The sequence below is a fragment of the Triticum aestivum genome, chromosome 2D (assembly GCF_018294505.1).
Source record: "Triticum aestivum cultivar Chinese Spring chromosome 2D, IWGSC CS RefSeq v2.1, whole genome shotgun sequence".
NCBI lineage: Eukaryota > Viridiplantae > Streptophyta > Magnoliopsida > Poales > Poaceae > Triticum > Triticum aestivum.
In genome coordinates this window covers 385,581,187-385,600,850 of record NC_057799.1, presented here as the reverse complement: position 1 = coordinate 385,600,850, position 19,664 = coordinate 385,581,187, and positions in this window count along the sequence as shown.

Below are 19,664 nucleotides of genomic sequence, written 5' to 3'. Positions count from 1 at the left end.
AAAACTTCAACTCCTCTGTTGCACAAACCGACTCAGCATAAGCCGCATCACCTTCCTCACACTCCAAAGCAATCTTGCGGCTTCCATGCACGGTTATAGTTCCCTTGTGACCCGGCATCTTGAGCTGTAGATAGACATAACAAGGCCGTGCCATAAACTTAGCATAAGCTGGCCGTCCAAATAGGGCATGATATGGGCTTCTGATTTTCACCACTTCAAAGGTCAAGGTTTCTGATCTCAAGTCATGCTCATCTCCAAAAGCCACCTCCAGAGCTATCTTACCAACAGGATATGACGACTTACCAGGCACCACACCATGGAACACCGTATTGGACGGTTTAAGATTTTTATCTGTTAGCCCCATGCGACGGAAAGTTTCATAATAAAGGATATTGATACTACTCCCTCCATCCATGAGTACCTTAGTGAACTTATAACCTCCCACCTGAGGTGCCACCACCAGAGCCAGATGACCAGGATTGTCAACCCGGGGTGGATGATCGTCTCTACTCCACACAATGGGCTGCTCGGACCAGCGCAAATAACGGGGCACCGCCGGTTCAACGGCATTCACCATCCTTTTATGAAGCTTCTGATCGCGCTTGTCCAAGCTAGTGGTGAAGACATGATACTGTCCGCTATTCAACTGCTTCGGGTTGCTCTGGTAACCCGACTGCTGCTGCTGCTGCTGATTGCCCTGATGATTATAGCCACCTTGGTTACCTTGATTACTTTGATTGTTATGTCCACCCTGATTGCCATGGAATCCCGAACCAGAATTTCCTCCGCCATAACCCGGCCCATGAGAGCCAGAGCCCGAACCGCCTCCTAATCCATGATCATACCGGAAAGAATCAGAATTTTTGAACTCTTGCATGATATAACAATCTTTCCAAGGTGTGTAGATGGTTCCTCCTTCGTCCCATGCTTTGGACAGGGCTGGTTCAACAGATACGACAAATGGTCCGGATTAGGATTCGGCATTCCATTCCGCCGGGGTGGTTTACCCTTACGCCGCTGGCCCTCGTCGTGCGTGTTAGTGTTAGCCACAAAGTCTAAACCGTGGTCCGCTTTACGCTTGCCGCCGTTTCCATGACCCGCCGGGTTGTGGTGCTGCCCCTTGGCGTTGCCGCTCTTCTTTCCCTTCCCTGTCTTATCATCGTCAGACTCAGGATCCTTGGTACTATCAGAGTCGGCATACTTCACCAGTGCAGCCATGAGGGTTCCCATGTCATTACAATGACGTTTGAGCCGTCCCAACTTCAACTTCAAGGGTTCAAACCGGCAATTGCCTTCCAATGTTAAAACTGCGGTGTCAGCGTTGATGCGGTCTGATGAATGCAAAATCTCCGAAACCCGGCGCACCCAATGGGTTGTTGACTCTCCTTCCTCCTGGACACAGGCAGCTAAGTCCACAATTGACATGGGCTGCTTGCATGTATCCTTGAAATTCTGAACAAACCGGGCTCTCAACTCAGCCCATGACCTGATAGAATTAGCCGGTAAACTCTTTAGCCAAGTGCGGGCCGTTCCTTCTAGCATCATGGTGAAGTACTTCGCACATGCCGCATCATCCACGTCCAGCATCTCCATGGCCATCTCGTAGCTTTCAACCCATGTTTCAAGGGACAAATCGGCAGTGTAATTCGGCACCTTGCGCGGGCCCTTGAAATCCTTGGGCAGGCGCACATTGCGCAACGCTGGGACAAGACATGGCACTCCCAAGGAACTAGAGGTAACTCCTGGTTCCACCGATGTGGTTGGACGAACCGGAGTAAGCTGTCGGGCCTCATGCTGCGCCGCTAACTTGGCCTCTCTGCGTGCCCGAGCCCGGTCCACCACATCCTGGGCCTCACCGGCACCACCCGCCGGGTTATGGCCATGGGGCGGATCACGGTTCCGCGCATTGCTCGATACTGCAGGTTCATCCATACGCCTGCTGTAACTCCGGCTTGGACGGGGAGTGGAATGAACCCGATCGCGACTATATGAATAAGCCTCCTGCTGAATCAAGGCTGTCTGAAGAAGCTCCTTAACCCGACGCGTCTCGACCGCTGCTGGAGAATCGCCTTCGATCGGGATGGCCGCCAGCCGTGAAGCGGCAGCGACAATGTTGTCCATTGGGTTAGAGTAATGACCCGGTGGTGTGGGGACATGAGGTACCACAACGTTGTTCTGACGAGGCGGATCCACCAAACATGGCTGAACCGGCGCCCCTGCTCCGGGTGCCTCTGCCCGGTTTACCACCCGCGGATTGCTGGTTCCTGCTCCTGGGGTGTTAAAGAGATTTCTAGCTTCATAAACCAGCGGCAGGCGAGATCGGTGCCTCCTCTTCAAGACTTCGTTCGACGCACTCTGATCCAGCATAATCCGGTAAGCTTGTGCATCCAAAGCGGCCCGCTCCGCGGCTATCCTGGTATCCTCAGCTGCTAAGTCGGCTTTTGCCTGGGTGATCTGATCTTTCACTTTCGCGACTTCCGCATTGTGTGCATCCTGATCCGCCGGGTTAACCTCTGCCATCAGCGTTGCCAACATATCAAACAAATCAGATAGAACCTGAGCCGGCGGTCGCACAGGGCCTCCTGCCCCAGCCGCTGCCACCGCTGCTAATCCGGAAATCATCGCCGCTGCGGTTGAAGAGTGGAGCGCTGGTTGCGTGCCGGCCATGAAGATCGCCACCCGGTTTGGCAGATCAAAGGGGTCCGGAATACTGTCACCATCGGAACAGCCCCCAATCCGGCCATCTTGTAACTGATATAACGACTCGGTCTCTCCAGTCGATGACTCGTCGCCGGAATAAACGACGGTCTCACCACCAGATTCGGATCTATCCTCAGATTCACCTCCATGGACAACTCCCACGAAGGCACGCTTCATGACAGGCTTGACCCGGGCAGATCTCGCACGCTGAGCCGTTTCGACGAGGTCGGCGCAGATGTCCGGCTCAGGGCCCGGTTCACCGATCTTGCCAATGAAAACGTGTATGCCACCAAAGGGGACCCGGTACCCGTACTCGATTGAGCCGGCCTCAGGGCCCCAGCCTGCATCGTTGACGTAGAGCTTGCCGCGACGACTCTTGGTCATCCGGCCTACAGCGTAACCCTTGAGTCCTTTGAAGCTGCCCTCCAAGAACTTGAAACCATCGTGCGATAGCCCCACGGTGGGCGCCAACTATCGTGGTTTTGTCACGGCAGATGTCCTAGAGAAAGGACTTAGTCGTGGAGCCATTGCTACGGGTTAGCTTGAAGGGGTTCAAGCGGACAAGGGACGCAAGAGAGTTTTATACTAGTTCGGCCCCTTCGATGAAGGTAAAAGCCTACGTCTAGTTGTGATGGAATTGATGGGGTTTCGATGACCAGGGAGCGAATACGCTTTGCCTGAGTCTCGAGTTGTTGTCTGTTGTTCTGAACCGCCGCCGAGTCGTCCCCTTATATACATGGGTTGACGCCTGTCGGTTTACAGACTCCGAGGCCGGCTCATAATCGTGTCCGGCTCGATCTCTGCTACTCATATCTTACAACACAAGTTTACATCTAAATGCTGGTTTGTGTCTACATGCCTTAAATCGGCTTTGGGCCCTGGGCCTTCATGAAGCGTCACCGTCTGTCTTCATGGGCTTCAGATACAAATGAACTACTTATGAAGTTAACCCGGCCTCTCCTGGCCAGTTTACGCCCAGTGGTAATATCTCCAACAATGATGGTTGTTCTCTAGATCCTTTTTGTTTAATTTTTCTGTTCCTTACTATTGTTGCAATGAGAAAGGCAGAACACCTCCCGTCAAAAAGAACGGAAAGACTTGGTGGCATAATGCCCAAGTACTTATATGTTTGTAAGTCAAATTGGTGACTTGTAGAGATTGTAAGGCTGGTCGTATTAGGAGTAACATGCATTCTCATGCAATGCCAAATAGACATATTAGTAACATGGCATAGTATTAAATGAGGAAAGAAATGATGGTGGTAACATCACATAGCGTTTTAAAAAGTAGAGTCTTCAAGCTAATAAATGCAACCATCTACACCCCCTGTAACTAAATTTAAAACATTTTTGCAGTTCAAAATTAAACTGCAAAAATGTCTTACATTTAGTTACGGATATTATCTCTATAATATTGTGTATTTTAAAAATAGTAACTAAAACTAGTGTCATATTTTCACTATGACTAACCTAAAAGAGATCTTTGCTCACATTGAAAGATTGAAGGTGTCTCACTCATGCATTAAACATGGGAATTTATTAGCATCAAGGTCGGATGCCATCACCGCATGCACATCTCGGGTTTTTTCAACACGGTACAGACGCGGATGCTCATACACACATATATTCACCCATGTGAACGCACGCACACTCTACATGATGAGCACATGGGTACATCATACATGACATTTCAGAAAAGTGCAACAATTAGTTGGAAAGAATTACTAAGCCGAATCAAGCAAACACATGCCCAGGTGAACGCTAACTTAAGTTCATACTATAATCTTGAATACATGGCTGCACTTTCATCTCCATTGTTGTTGGTTGAATTTAGGTATCACATGGAATAAATCCAATAACTTATGAGCTCTTGAAGGAACCGGTTTGGAGGAACAAGTTTGGAGAAAACAAGTTTCAAGTGAAGCTGATGGTGTCAATTTTTACCTCTAATGTTTCGTGGTGGCACACCCATATGGTGGAGAGACGGGACCATAGAGGTACATCAACAGAAGCTAAATCAAATTATTTTTCCAATGCAAAAAATCTCACGTCATTTGGAGTTGTGAGTCAAAAGTACTAGTCATTCTCGTGGAAGGTGTCCAGGCTGTCAAGGCTTCGCGAATTTCCGAGGAGCTCTGCAACAACTCTCAAAGTTGACTGCTTATTCACCCAAAGAAGCCATGCAAACCTACTTACTTTTGAAACCTTTTTCACACCTAGTTAAGGGGGGGGTTGTCCCTGCTATAAAACCCCATCTCCCCCATCCTCTAAAAACCTTTTGTCAAACCATTCAGCTACAAGCTTATGCAGCAAGACTGCTAGAGAGACCCGAGAGATCTTGCTACCTTTTCTCTTGTGAGTTCATTCGGATTCACGAGAAGGAGCCTCTGGTTCCCCCTAGTTCGTGCTCTACGGTTCCGGACGTTTTGTGTGGATTAGTCCCGGTTTGTGGTTCTGCGATTGTTCGGACAACGGGTTGGAGTTCTTGTAGCTTCGGTCAGCCATCCCGAACGTATGGGTTGCATCCAACCTTGGCAGGTATAAAGCTAGTTATCCCGGCTGCTTGCAGCTAGTTATCCCTCTTGATTCGATCCTACGACATGAAGATCGGGCCACCCTCGGGCGTGAACTCGTTCATCGGGTCCCCACCTATCATCTGGCATTAGAGCCTTCGTTGACACGGTAGGATCTGTTATCCAAGCTTATCTTGCTATCATCCCTTTAGATCGAGTGTTTTCATGCTATATTTTATGTCCTAGAAGTCCAAAGCCCCACCAAAAATAAATCCAAGCCTTGTTGGTGCTGAGATCTTGTTGTTGCATACCTTGCATGTTCTTCATCTTTTAGATCTGCACCAAGTTCATCTTTGTAATTGCTTTCAGATTTGGTTGTTGTGATTTGGAAAAAGAGAGAAAAAAAAGAGTGGCAAAAAAAAGAATCAAAGAGAGAAAAAAAGAGTGGCAAAAAAAAGTCAAGAGAGAAAAAGAAAGTGTTGTGTAAGATCCAAAAGTTTCAGCTTGGTAGAAAATTTTCAGAAGCTTGTGTGTTCTGTCTTTTTAATCTTGGTGCAAAGGTGCAGCAGATCTCTCCCCATATTTTCTTGGTTTGCATCAACTTGATTTCAGCACAAGCCCCTTTTTATTTACCCCACCGAGCTCCACCAAAAACCAAAGCTAGTTCTTTGATCCCTGCCTTTCAATCGCTTCAACACATCCGGGAGAAGCACAATCTGATGTGAACTCATAAGAACTTTGTTGAGTAAGAGGTGAGGTTATGTGATTCCACAAAATTATCCTATTCCACTTATAGCCTACTAACAAGGCAGGATCTAGATCGAGTGTTCATGGAGAAGATCAAGGGGAAGAAGATGCCTCGTTCACACGTGCCGAGTTTCTGGAATTACGGAACATGGTTCAAGAATTTCAAAGGGGGCTTAATGACCGTCTTCGAGCAGGTGGTGATGGGGTTCGGCATCGACAATACCCTGTTGCTCGTGAAGTGCAGCAAAGAAGACATGCTCGAGGGCATGATGTTGCTGCTCGTGGGCGTGTCACTACTATCCATGAAGTGCAACAAAGAAGACATGCTCCAGGGCTTGATGTTGCTGCTCGTGGGCGTGTCACTACTACTCAAGTAGTGCAGCGACGAGGACATGTTCCCGGGCATGTTGTTGCTGCTCATGCATGTGTCCCTGCTACTCCTGAAATGCGGCAAGGATGGCATGCTCGAGGGCAAGCTACTGCTGCCCCTAGGCATGTCACTGCTGCTCATGAATCGCAGCAAGGACGTCATGGCCGACGACAAAGTTATGGCACCCATCAGCACACCGACGACCCACCGCAAAGCAGGACCATGGTTGACGAACCAACTCCGGTGATTCATAGCCCATGTTTACATGAGAAACTCATTCCTAATGTTGCCATCTTGACCACCACTATTCTCTCAACATACAAGAAACATGTGCCACAAATTCCATGTGAGGAAGAGAGTACACAATCCAAAATCCCACAACTTGTGAGTGATAAGAAAAGCAAGCTGAGTGACTCCACCAAAAGTGAGGAAGAGTGTCCACTTTCAAAAATCCCACCACTTGAGAGTGAAAAGAAAAATGAGTTGAGTGACTCCACCAAAAATGAGGAAGAGTGTCCACTTTCAAAAATCCCACCACTTGAGAGTGAAAAGAAAAATGATTTGAGTGACTCCACCAAATGTGAGGAAGAGTGTCCACTTTCCACAATTCCATATATTGAGAGTGATAAGGAAAGTGAGGTGAGTGAGTCCACCAAATGTGAGGATCCGATTGTTCATCATGAGATTAGAGAAATGCAAGATCTCCACCTAGATATACCACACATTCAAGGAGAGAGGATTAATGAGTTGTGTGAGTCCACAAAATGTGAGATTGAGATCATTCCACACCACATTAGAGAGATGAGTGAACCACAACATAATATACCACATCATCCAAGAGAGAAGATTAGTGAGTTGTGTGAGTCCACCAAACGTGAGCTTGAGGTGTTTCCCCATAATATGAAAGAAATGAGTGATCCACCAAATGAAAAGATAGAGGAGTATTCAATTACTAACCTTTCACAAAATTATCTTTCTTTACAATATGTGCAGATGCAAAAGTCATACCTATTAGCTCTCTTGCAACGATGGGAGGACGAGATCCAGGAACAATTGTGGTGCACTTGGAACACCACTACAGAAGGTGCATGTGTGAAGATTGATTTTCCAAAAGGCATTCAAGTACTCAATGAGGTAAAACAAAAAGGATCTTCCATTTTGATGAATCCAGAGGTATGCACTTATGAGTTTTTGAAGCAATGGCGTGATAAGATTAGAGAAAAATTGATTGGTACATCATCCATCCAGCAATTTGATTTTGTTAATCTTGAAGAAACTATAAAAGATCCAATAAAATTGAATGTTGCACATGATTATTCATCATTTTGTTTTCCTAGTCATTTTGTACTGTCCTCGTGCTATAATTTTGTAGACCAAATGAAGTCGAGGACGACTTTTCTCCTAGAGAGGGAGGCTGGTATGAACATGATTGTGGCGGGTTACAAATTTATACTCCATGGAATTGTTTGCTGGAAGGAACTCCTAAGTCGAACAAAGCATCATATTGGCATCGCCCATAAGATAGCAAAGTTGAAAACTAAAATTCAACATATCATGAAGCCCTTGCACTATGATCCGGTATTGCCTTGCTTTCTTTTGTGTTATGACCAGGTAGAGTCGAGGACGACTCCTTTTGAAGAGAGGAGGGATGATGAGGATATCTCGGTCATTTAAAGAACACCAATCATCCCTGGACACACTCCAAGTTGTTACAAACAAATACATGATCAGATGCAACACAATTCAAAGGTGAAAGCTACAAATGAGAATTGCATCATTTCTTTGCATGAATATTATCTACTTCCCTTCTACTTATCTTTTGCAGATCAAAGAGAGTCGTGGACGACTCTTCATCAAAGGAGGGAGTATGATGAGCACATGGGTACATCATACATGACATTTCAGAAAAGTGCAAAAATTAGTTGGAAAGAATTACTAAGCCGAAGCAAGCAAACACATGCCTAGGTGAACGCTAACTTAAGTTCATACTATAATCTTGAATACATGGCTGCACTTTCATCTCCATTGTTGTTGGTTGAATTTAGGTATCACATGGAATAAATCCAACAGCTTATGAGCTCTTGAAGGAACCGGTTTGGACGAACAAGTTTGGAGAAAACAAGTTTCAAGTGAAGCTGATGCTGTCAGTTTTTACCTCTGATGTTTCGTGGTGGCACACCCATATGGTGGAGAGATGGGGCCATAGGGGTACATCAACAGAAGCTAAATAAAATTATTTTCCAATGCAAAAAACCTCACATCATTTGGAGTTGTGAGTCAAAAGTACTAGTCATTCTCGTGGAAGGTGTCCACGCTGTCAAGGCTTCACGAATTTCCGAGGAGCTCTGCAACAACTCCCAAAGTTGACTGCTTATTCACCCAAAGAAGCCATGCAAACCTGCTTACTTTTGAAACCTTTTTTACACCTAGTTAAGGGCGGTTGTCCCTGCTATAAAACCCCATCTCCCCCATCCTCTAAAAAACCTTTTGTCAAACCATTCAGCTACAAGCTTATGCAGCAAGACTGCTAGAGAGATCTGATAGATCTTGCTACCTTTGCTCTTGTGAGTTCATTCGGATTCGCGAGAAGGAGCCTCTGTTTCCCCCTAGTTCGTGCTCTACGGTTCCGGCCATTTTGTGTGGATTAGTCCGGGTTTGTAGTTCTGCGATTGTTCGGACAGCGGGTTGGAGTTCTTGTAGCTTCGGTCAGCCATCCCCAACGTATGGGTATAAAGCTAGTTATCATGGCTGCTTGCAGCTAGTTATCCCTCCCGATTCGATCCTACGACATGAAGATCGGGCCACCCTCAGGCATGAACTCGTTCATCGGGTTCCCACCTATCACTACACTATGAGCACCATAGCAGCCACGTAAAACTTGCAACAACAAAGTAGAGGACGTCTAACTTGTTTTTGCAGGGCTTGCTGTGATGTGATATGGTCAAGACGTGATGATATATAAATTTTTGTATGAGATGATCATGTTTTGTAATAGTTATCGACAACTGGTAGGAGCCATATGGTTGTCGCTTTATTGTATGAAATGCATTCGCCATGTAATTGCTTTACTTTATCACTAAGCGGTAGCGATAGTCGTAGAAGCAATAGTTGGCGAGATGACAATGATGCTTCGATGGAGATCAAGGTGTCAAGCCGGTGACGATGGTGATCATGACGGTGCTTTGGAGATGGAGATCAAAGGCACAAGATGATGATGGCCATATCATATCACTTATATTAATTGCATGTGATGTTTATCCTTTATGCATCTTATTTTGCTTAGTACGGCGGTAGCATTATAAGATGATCTCTCACTAAATTTCAAGGTATAAGTGTTCTTCCTGAGTATGCACCGTTGCTACAGTTCGTCGTGCCGAGACACCACGTGATGATCGGGTGTGATAAGCTCTACGTTCACATACAACGAGTGCAAGCCAGTTTTGCACACGCAGAATACTCGGGTTAAACTTGACGAGCCTAGCATATGCAGATATGGCCTCCGAACACTGAGACCGAAAGGTCGAGCGTGAATCATATAGTAGATATAATCAACATAGTGATGTTCACCATTGAAAACTACTCCATCTCACGTGATGATCGGACATGGTTTAGTTGATATGCATCACGTGATCACTTAGATGATTAGAGGGATGTCTATCTAAGCGGGAGTTCTTAAGTAATATGATTAATTGAACTTTAATTTATCATGAACTTAGTACCTGATAGTATTTTGCATGTCTATGTTGTTGTAGATAAATGGCCCGTGCTACTGTTCCATTGAATTTTAATGCGTTCCTAGAGAAAGCTAAGTTGAAAGATGATGGTAGCAACTACACGGACTGGGTCCGTAACTTGAGGATTATCCTCATTGCTGCAAAGAAGAATTACGTCCTGGAAGCACCACTGGGTGCCAAACCCGCTACAGGAGCAACACCAGATGTTATGAACGTCTGGCAGAGCAAAGCTGATGACTACTTGATAGTTCAGTGTGCCATGCTTTACGGCTTAGAAACGGGACTTCAACGACATTTTGAATGTCATGGAGCATATGAGATGTTCCAGGAATTGAAGTTAATATTTCAAGCAAATGCCCGGATTGAGAGATATGAAGTCTCCAATAAGTTCTACTGCTGCAAAATGGAGGAGAATAGTTCTGTCAGTGAGCATTTACTCAGAATGTCTGGGTACCACAATCACTTGACTCGGCTGGGAGTTAATCTTCCAGTTGATAGTGTCATTGACAGAGTTCTTCAATCACTGCCACCAAGCTACAAAAGCTTCGTGATGAACTATAATATGCAAGGGATGGATAAGACAATTCCCGAGCTCTTTGCAATGCTAAAGGCTGCGGAGGTAGAAATCAAAAAGGAGCATCAAGTGTTGATGGTCAACAAGACCACCAGTTTCAAGAAAAAGGGCAAAGGGAAGAAGAAGGGGAACTTCCAAAAGAACAGCAAACAAGTTGCTGCTCAAGTGAAGAAACCCAAGTCTGGACCTAAGCCTGAGACTGAGTGCTTCTACTACAAAAGGACTGGTCACTGGAAGCGGAATTGCCCCAAGTATTTGGCAGATAATCAGGATGGCAAAATGAAAGGTATATTTGGTATACATGTTATTGATGTGTACCTTACTAATGCTCGTAGTAGCGCCTGGGTATTTGATACTGGTTTTGTTGCTCATATTTGCAACTCAAAATAGGGGCTATGGATTAAGCAAAGATCGGCTAAGGACGAGGTGACGATGTGCGTGGGAAATGGTTCCAAAGTCGATGTGATCGCCGTCGGCACGCTACCTCTAGATCTACCTGCAGGATTAGTTTTAGACCTGAATAATTGTTACTTGGTGCCAGCGTTAAGCATGAACATTATATCTGGATCTTGTTTGATGCGAGACGAATATTCATTTAAATCAGAGAATAATGGTTATTCTATTTATATGAGTAACATATTTTATGGTCATGCACCCTTGATGAGTGGTCTATTTTTATTGAATCTCGATAGTAGTGATACACATATTCATAGTATTAAAGCCAAAAGATATAAGTTTAATAATGATAGTGCAACTTATTTGTGGCACTGCCGTTTAGGTCATATTGGTGTAAAGCGCATGCAGAAACTCCATGCTGATGGGCTTTTGGAATCACTTGATTATGAATCACTTGATGCTTGCGAACCATGCCTCATGGTCAAGATGACTAAAACTCCGTTCTCCGGAACAATGGAGCGAGCAACAGACTTGTTGGAAATAATACATACCGATGTATGCGGTCCGATGAGTGTTGATGCTCACGGAGGGTATCGTTATTTTCTAACCTTCACAGATGATTTGAGCAGATATGGGTATATCTACTTGATGAAACATAAGTCTGAAACATTTGAAAGGTTCAAAGAATTTCAGAGTGCAGTGGAAAATCATCGTAACAAGAAAATAAAGTTTCTACGATCTGATCGTGGAGGAGAATATTTGAGTTACGAGTTTGGTCTTCATTTGAAACAATGCGGAATAATTTTGCAACTCACGCCACCCGGAACACCACAGCGTAATGGTGTGTCCGAACGTCGTAATCGTACTTTATTAGATATGGTGCGATCTATGATGTCTCTTACTGATTTACCGCTATCGTTTTGGGGTTATGCTTTAGAGACGACTAAATTCACGTTAAATAGGGCACTATCTAAATCCGTTGAGACGGCGCCATATGACTGTGGTTTGGCAAGAAACCCAAGTTGTCGTTTCTTAAAGTTTGGGGCTGCGATGCTTATGTGAAAAAGCTTCAACCTGATAAGCTTGAACCCAAATCGGAGAAATGTGTCTTCATAGGATACCCAAAGAAATCTGTTGGGTACACCTTCTATCACAGATCCGAAGGCAAGATATTCGTTGCTAAGAATGGATCGTTTCTAGAGAAGGAGTTTCTCTCGAAAGAAGTGAGTGGGAGGAAAGTAGAACTTGATGAGGTAATTGTACCTACTCCCTTATTGGAAAGTAGTTTATCACATAAATTAGTTCGAGTGATTCCTACACCAATTAGTGAGGAAGCTAATGATAATGATCATGAAACTTCCGATCAAGTTACTACCGAACCTCGTAGGTCTACCAGAGTAAGATCCGCACCAGAGTGGTACGGTAATCCTGTTCTGGAAGTCATCTTACTTGACCATGATGAACCTACGAACTATGAGGAAGCGATGATGAGCCCAGATTCCGTGAAATGGCTTGAGGCCATGAAATCTCAGATGGGGTCCATGTATGAGAACAAATTATGGACTTTGGTTGACTTGCCCGATGATCCGCAGGCCATAGAGAATAAATGGATCTTCAAGAAGAAGACTGACGCTGACGGTAATGTTACTGTCTACAAAGCTCAACTTGTTGCAAAAGGTTTTTGAAAAGTTCAAGGAGTTGACTATGATGAGACCTTCTGACCCGTAGCGATGCTTAAGTCCGTCCGAATCATGTTAGCAATTGCCGCATTTTATGATTTTGAAATTTGGCAAATGGATGTCAAAACTGCGTTCCTTAATGGATATCTTAAAGAAGAGTTTTATATGATGCAACCAGAAGGTTTTCTCGATCCAAAAGGTGCTAACAAAGTATGCAAGGTCCAGCGATCCATTTATGGACTGGTGCAAGCCTCTCGGAGTTGGAATATACGCTTTCATAGTGTGATAAAAGCATATGGTTTTATACAGACTTTTGGAGAAGTTTGTATTTACAAGAAAGTGAGTGGGAGCTCTGTAGCATTTCTGATATTATATGTGGATGACATATTGTTGATCAGAAATGATACTTAATTTCTGAATGGCATAAAAGGATACTTGAATAAGAATTTTTCAATGAAAGACCTCGGTGAAGCTGCTTATATATTGGGCATCAAGATCTATAGAGATAGATCAAGACGCTTAATTGGACTTTCACAAAGCACATACCATGATAAAGTTTTGAAAAAGTTCAAAATGGATCAAGCAAAGAAAGGGTTCTTGCCTGTGTTGCAAGGTGTGAAGTTAAGTCGGACTCAATGCCCGACCACTACAGAAGATAGAGAGAAAATGAAGGTCATTCCCTATGCTTCAGCCATAGGTTCTACCATGTATGCAATGTTGTGTACCAGACCTGATGTGTGCCTTGCTATTAGTTTAGCAGGGAGGTACCAAAGTAATCAAGGAGTGGATCACTGGACAGCGGTCAAGAACATCCTGAAATACCTGAAAAGGACTAAGGATATGTTTCTCGTTTATGGAGGTGACAAAGAGCTCGGCGTAAATGGTTACGTCGATGCAAGCTTTAACACTGATCTGGATGACTCTAAGTCACAAAACGGATACGTATTTATATTGAATGGTGGAGATGTCAGTTGGTGCAGTTCCAAGCAGAGCGTAGTGGCGGGATCTACGTGTGAAGCGGAGTACATAGCTGCTTCGGAAGCAGCAACTGGAGGAGTCTGGATGAAGGAGTTCATATCCGATCTAGGTGTCATACCTAGTGCATCGGGTCCAATGAAAATCTTTTGTGACAATACTTGTGCAATTGCCTTGGCAAAGGAATCCAGATTTCACAAGAGAACCAAGCACATCAAGAGACGCTTCAATTCCATCCATGATCAAGTCAAGGAGGGAGACATAGAAATTTGCAAGATACATATGGATCTGAATGTTGCAGACCCGTTGACTAAGCCTCTCTCACGAGCAAAACATGATCAACACCAAGACTCCATGGGTGTTAGAATCATTACTATGTAATCTAGATTATTGACTCTAGTGCAAGTGGGAGACTGAAGGAAATATGCCCCAGAGGCAATAATAAAGTTGTTATTTATATTTCCTTATATCATGATAATGTTTATTATTCATGCTAGAATTGTATTAACCGGAAACTTAGTACATGTGTGAATACATAGACAAACAGAGTGTCCCTAGTATGCCTCTACTAGACTAGCTCGTTAATCAAAGATGGTTAAGTTTCCTAGCCATATACATGTGTTTTCATTTGATGAACGGGATCACATCATTAGAGAATGATGTGATGGACAAGACCCATCCGTTAGCTTAGCACTATGATCGTTTAGTTTATTGCTATTGCTTTCTTCATGACTTATACATGTTCCTATGACTATGAGATTATGCAACTCCCGAATACCGGAGGAACACTTAGTGTGCTATCAAACGTCACAACGTAACTGGGTGATTATAAAGATGCTCTACAGGTGTCTCCAATGGTGTTTGTTGAGTTGGCATAGATCGAGATTAGGATTTGTCACTCCGATTGTCGGAGAGGTATCTCTGGGCCCTCTCGGTAATGCACATCACTATAAGCCTTGCAAGCAATGTGACTAATGAGTTAGTTGCGGGATGATGCTCTACGGAACGAGTAAAGAGACTTGCCGGTAACGAGATTGAACTAGGTATGATGATACCGACGATCGAATCTCGGGCAAGTAACATACCAATGACAAAGGGAACAACGTATGTTGTTATGTGGTTCGACCGATAAAGATCTTCATAGAATATCTGGGAGCCAATATGAGCATCCAGGTTCTGCTATTGGTTATTGACCGGAGATGAGTCTCGGTCATGTCTACATAGTTCTCGAACCCGTAGGTTCCGCATGCTTAACGTTCAATGACGATCAGTATTATGAGTTTATGTGTTTTGATGAACCGAAGGTAGTTCGGAGTCCCGGATGAGATCACGGACATGACGAGGAGTCTCGAAATGGTCGAGACATAAAGATTGATATATTGGATGACTATATTCGGACACCGGAATAGTTCCGAGGTGTATCGGGTATTTTCTGGAGTACCGGGGGGTTACCGGAACCCCCCGGGGGATTATTGGGCCTCATGGGCCTATTGGTGGAAGAGAGGAGGCAGGCCAAGGCAGGACGCATGCCCCCCTAGCCCAAACCGAATTGGACTAGGGGGCCGGGCCCCCTTTCCTTCTCTTCTCCCTCACCTTCCCCCTTCTCCTTGTTGGAATACGAAAGGGGGGGCGAATCCTACTTGGAGTAGGATTGCCCCCCCATGGCGCGCCTCCTCCCCCTGGCCGGCCTCCTCCTCCCTCCCCCCTTTATATACGTGGGAAGGGGGCACCCCAAAGGCACACCAAAGTTTCTCTTAGCCGTGTGCGGTGCCCCCCTCCACAGAAACACACCTCGGTCATATCGTTGCAGGGCTTAGGCGAAGCCCTACGCCGGTAACTTCATCATCACCGTCACCACGCCGTCGTTCTGACGAAACTCTCCCTCGGCCTCAGCTGGATCAAGAGTTCGAGGGACGTCATCAAGCTCTACGTGTGCAAATCACGGAGGTGCCGTGCGTTCAGTGCTTGATCGGTTGGATCGCGAAGACGTTCGACTACATCAACCGCGTTACTTAACGCTTCCGCTTTCGGTCTACGAGGGTACGTGGACACACTCTCCCTGCTCGTTGCTATGCTTCTCCTAGATAGATCTTGCGTGATCGTAGGAAATTTTTGAAATACTACGTTCCCCAACAAACGCAAACAAGAGGGTTGTCAATCCCCTTGGCGGTTAGTTGCAAGGATTAAATCTTATAGTGGTAGATAGATAAATTGCAAAGATAAAATAAAATAAAATATAAAAAGTGCGGCAAAGTATTTTTGTGTTTTATACTATATGATAAAAGTAGACCCGGGGGCCATAGTTTTCACTAGAGACTTCTCCCTCGAGCACATAGCATACGATGGGTGAACAAATTACCACTGGGCAATTGATAGAAAAGCGCATAATTATGATGATATTCAACGCAATGATCGTGTATATAGGCATCACGTCCGAGACAAGTAGACCGACTCCTGCCTGCATCTACTACTATTACTCCACCCATCGACCGTTGTCCAGCATGCATCTAGGGTAATAAGTTAATAAAAACGGAGTAACACCTTAAGCAAGATGACATGATGTAGACAAAGTAAACTCAAATAATATGAATAAACCCTATCGTTTAATGACAACAATACAAATACGTGTGTGTTCCTTTTCTGCCACTGGGATAGAGCACCGCAAGATTGAACCCATCACAAAGCACCTTTCCCATTAAAAATAGATTAATCTAGTTGACAAAACCAAACGGATAGATCGGAAAGAAATACAAAAATATAACAAACATGCATAATAAGTTCAGAAAAGACTCAAATATTTCTCATTAATATTCAGATCATAAACCCACAATTCATCGGATCCCAACAAACACACCGCAAAACAAGATTACATCGGACAGAACTCAAAGAAGATCGAGGAGAACATGATATTAAAGATCAAAGAGAGAGAAGAAGCCATCTACCTACTAGCTATGAACCCATAGGTCTGTGGTGAACTACTCATGCATCATCGGTATGGCAGCAAGGATGATGTAGAAGCCCTCCATGGTCCATTTCCCCTCTGGCAGAGTACCGGAAAAGACCTCCACATGGGATCGCGGAAGAACAGAACTTTGCCGCAGCGGAAAAAGTGTTTCGGGTGGCTCTCTGGTATACTGGAAATATCTGAGAATTTATAGAGGCGAAATTAGGTCAAGAGGTGCCACGAGGGGCCCACAAGCCTGGTGGGCATCGCCCCTGGGGCGTGCCTAACAAGCTTGTCGCTCCCTCGTGACTCTTCTGGTCTTCTCCCAAACCTTCATGGGTCCCTTCTGATCCGGAAAAACTTAATCCAAAGATTTTTCTCCGTTTGGACCCTTTTTGATATTGTTTTTCAGAAAGCCAAAAATAAGTAAAAAACAACAACTGGCACTGAGCACTAGATTAATAGGTTAGTCCCAAAAAATATAAAATTGCATATAAAACATTCAATATTGATACTATAATAGCATAAATAGATACATTGAAGACGTATTAGGGCGTGTTCGGGAGCCCTCCCCAGCCACAAACTCCTCAACTCCGTCGTCGCCTGCCAACAGCCAGCTTCTCGAGAAAAATTCTGGAGCGCTCGATCCATTCGGTAGCGCAGCTTCTATTCTGGTCGTTGAAACAGGCCGCCAGCCCACCTAGCTATGAGAAATAGCAGCTCAGTAGAGCCCAACTAGCTGGGACAGCCCACCTAGCCGTGGTAGGAGAAGAAATTGCCTTGGCGGTGGCACAGACTTGTAATATTTGGTACAGTACGAACGAACGAACCGGTACGCAATGTAAACTCACTTAGCGGTGGCACAGACTTGTAATTCTTGGCAACTCCAACTTCTCTCTGTTTCGGAGGAGCTCGACTTTCCCAGCTCCGTGACTCCTCAAAAAATACACTGGGAGTTTCGTCAGCTTCTCTCGCCCGTAGCTGGGATTTGGACCATTCGGCTGCACTCCTAACGTGGAGTTGAGGATTTGAGAAGCTGGAGGGCTTCCGAACACGTTTTTAATGTGCGTCTACCCCTATGAGCACCTTTGATAGACCTCCTACTCTCATGCAAACGAGCCAAACCACTAGATCGAGCGAGCTATCTTGACTAGTGAATAGCGTGGATTTTAAGAATTATGAACAACGATAGATTTGAACATTTTTTATAATTGCATGCGAATTTTTGTAAACATGAATATTTTTCAAATTTGAATAAAAGTTTGAAAATGCAAACAAATTTTTCGAAAAGTGGAACACATTTTGAAACTCTGAACAATTTTTGAAAAATGAGAAAAAACTAAAATTCCAAACATTTTTAAAAACACAAATAATTTTGAAACTCTGAAAAAAATTAAAGCGCAGCCATTTTTGGAAATTTCAAACTTTTTTAAGAATATGAATAAATAAAAAATAGGTTGAACATTTTTTGAACTTTGCGATTTTGAAAAATAAAAAAGAAGAAGAGAGCAAAAAAATATCATGAACCTTCTAGAACGCTCCCAAACTGGTAAAGTCCTGCGTGGAGCCATCTAAAAGGTTCCCAAAACCGGCATCACAGAGCTAATGAACAGATTAAAATGGGCTGGCCCCAAGTTCACTCATATTGATCGGGTCTGTACGATACTACCACTGTTTGCACAACAACCGTCAAATAGGTTTTCCCACAAAAGTCGCCTAGTATTGCCAAGCCTAGGGGTTTTTTCCTTTTCTTATTTTTTGTTTTCCTTCTATTTTTTTCATTAATTCATTTTTCTCCTTTTTTAAATTTTTTAAAACCTGATACTTTTTTTTAAATACAAAAAATGTTCCTAGTTTCAAATATTGTTTACAATTTTAAAAACAATGTTCATGTTTTCGAATTTTTTGTTCACAAATTTAAGAAACTTTTTAGTTTCAAAAAAATTGATAAATTTTTGAAAAAAGTATGTGACTTAAAATTTGCGTTCAAAACTTTCAGTAGTTGTTGGGAATTTGTTAACAATTTTAGAAAAAGTGGTCAGGTTTGTAAAAGTTTCATGCACAATTTGAAATTTCAAAATTGTGACAAATTTCAAGAAATGATTAGTACATACCAAATTTTTCATGTCAATTGATACTGACAGAAATTGTAAATAACATAAGCATTCAAATTTAAAAAAACTACATGCTTACGGATGCACCCGTCTGACCAAGTCTGGCACACTCCTCTTAATTGGTGGTTTTTTTGGACTTTGGATAAATGACCCAAACTTGTTTGCCGTAGACTGACACGGACATATGAGACATCCATGCCAAGTTTGAACGACTTCTGACACCGTTTTCATGCTGCGACACGGACGATCATTTATCCGTCCTTTTTTACCGAGAAAACTCTAGAAAATGCAAAATTTGTCAAAATCCAAATAACTTGGTATGTGAATTCGTCATAAAACAACTGGTGGAAAACATTTGGGGCCATTTGACGGATGTCAAAAAACAACGTGATTTCAAACAACCCCTTCTGGTCAAGCTAAACACCCTCCTTTGAACATGGTCTATTTTTAGACATTATTAAAATGACCCTAACTTTTGTAAGCAGGTGGGCACGCTCATGGTAGGCATCCATGCTTGGTTTGAATGACTTTCAACACCGTACGCAAGCTAGGACGGGCCATTTATCAACCTTTTTTAATCGAGAAAACTTCGGAAAATGCAAAACTTGTCGAAAACTCAAATAACTTGACATGGTGCATTGAATTGGTCATACAAGGCCGTGAAAAAGATTAGGAACATTAAAGGGATGTCGACAAACGAGGTGCTCTAAAACGGGCCCTTCTAGCCTACCCGAACACTCTTCATTGAACATGCAACTTTTGCAAGCAGGTGGGCATGCCCATGTTACGCATCCATGCCTAGTTTGAATGACTTGAACAACTTTGCATGTGCCTTAAATTGGTCATACAAGGCCATGTAGAACAATTGGGGCAATTACAAGGATGTCGAGAAACAATGTGCTCTTAGAGGGAGCCTTCT